A 2,097-nucleotide genomic window follows, 5' to 3' on the forward strand; every position below is an offset into this window, starting at 1 on the left:
AACTACTATCTCAACCTCGGTTTGAGGGCGCTGCCATGGACACGTTCGAAACAACTATCTCAACCTCGGTTTGAGTGCGTTGCCGCCAACAAGACCACAGATGATAATCTTGATACGAATATTGCCTCCTAATTAATAATCATTTTAGTCCATGGTTTAGAATTCGAGAATTTTGCACAATTCCATAACGTCTAAATTTCCCATGAGTGTAGTACGGCATTTGTTAACCCCAGCCAGCTGTATTTAACGAGATCTTATCTTTTATAGCTGAAAGGCAGAAAACTGAATTATGATTTTAAAATTTGTTTACATATATGTATTCTATCCATTCATGAACCCATTTGCATTTACTACTGACATGTTAAAATAATACAAATGAATCACGATGGACCTGTAGCGCTAACCTTCCTTTACGGTTATAGCAATTAGCAAAGACTTGACTGTAAACTAGATTTTGATCTCACATTACCCGTTTTAATATGGAATTGATAACAAATACGACGTTGTTTCATCACAATTGAGTAAACCAATTAGATACAAGCGCAGTTATTTGTTTTTTGTAATTTTATGTGTTGACCTAGTGTTAAAACACACGTGACCCGAGTACAAACTTAACCGCTGTATAATAAAAATTGTTATTCTGATAAAATGGCATGAATATTAAATCGTAAATGAGGCAGTTTAACTTGGCAAGCTTGCATTGCGGCAGACGTGACCCAAATTACAACTTGACCCTGATATTGTCAGGGCTAATATTCCGGAACAGTTTCATGAATTGTTTGTCATAAGCATATGTAAAAGGAGTAAATAACGTGATTTGTTACATATAAAGAAACGTACTTTTACAAGCATTTTCTCCAAAAAACACAATAACCTCCAGACGCTCGAACTTCCTGATCTTATAAATGAATAATGTGACTTCAATTTCACACACATAACAACATATTAAGCGTTATTTATCGTTTGTTTTCAGAGTATTTTTTGTATAAACTAATTCATATATTGTGTTTTCAAAATCTGTATTGTGCTGCTCTACTGGGGTTATGTGTCGTCTATACCGAATGTTTGTCTTAATTATACAATAAGTCATTTTCTTTGAGTTGTATATTGTGATGTGACTATATTTGTATATCTTTATATAATCCAAGTTTATGTGTACTGTTCTGTTTAGGAAAACAAGACTGTAAAGTAATGCCGCTCATGGTAATGTCGATCTCTTTATGTTAGCGGTATTCCGTTTGTTCGCGGCAAAGCAGTGATTTCCCATTATTGTTGAATGCTCTAATAAAATTACTGGATGTAAATTCACATAAATAATTCACATGTTTGTCTTAGAACAAAACGCATTAGACCATTTGTGTCGTGTTCTGATAAAACTGGGCATAATACATGTGCGTAAAGTGTCGTCCCAGATTAGCCTGTGCAGTCCGCACAGCTTATCAGGGACGACACTTTCCGCTTTAACTTGATTTTCTAGAAGAAGGACTTCCTTCAAACTAAAAATACCATAAAGCGGAAAGTGTCGTCCCTGATTAGCCTGTGCGTACTGCACACGCTAATCTGGGACGACACTTTACGCACATGAATTAACCCAGTTTTCTCAGAACAAGACACAATTGATTGCATTATTTGATAGCTGTCGCGAGATTTTAGAATATGATATCATTAATATTGTTTGAACAGAACGAACAGCGCACGCTTTTCGTGACACACACATATAAATCAGAATCAGTAAGCCAGTCAATGTTAAATTATTCTAAATAGATTGATTTTTAATTGATGATGGTCTTAAAAAACGTTTACATTTCTGCAAAGCATGTCTAATAAAATATTTCCAAGTCTGAAGTATGTGTATAACAAATACGATTGATTTAATGTTTTGTCATATGCATTTCATAACGGTTCGATGCGATAAAATGTAGAAATCCAGGTAGATTCAAATTATTAATTTCAATACTTCCCAATTTTTAATTTTTTAATTGTTGATAAACACATTATGGAAATTCAGACGTCAACAATGGAAATAATGCAACTTTATAAAATATTTAATTTGTTATTTGTGTATATTTAACTAGCAAGCAAGACAGAGCAGTTATA

This window comes from Dreissena polymorpha, chromosome 7 (assembly GCF_020536995.1).
Source record: "Dreissena polymorpha isolate Duluth1 chromosome 7, UMN_Dpol_1.0, whole genome shotgun sequence".
Classification (NCBI taxonomy): Eukaryota; Metazoa; Mollusca; class Bivalvia; order Myida; family Dreissenidae; genus Dreissena; species Dreissena polymorpha.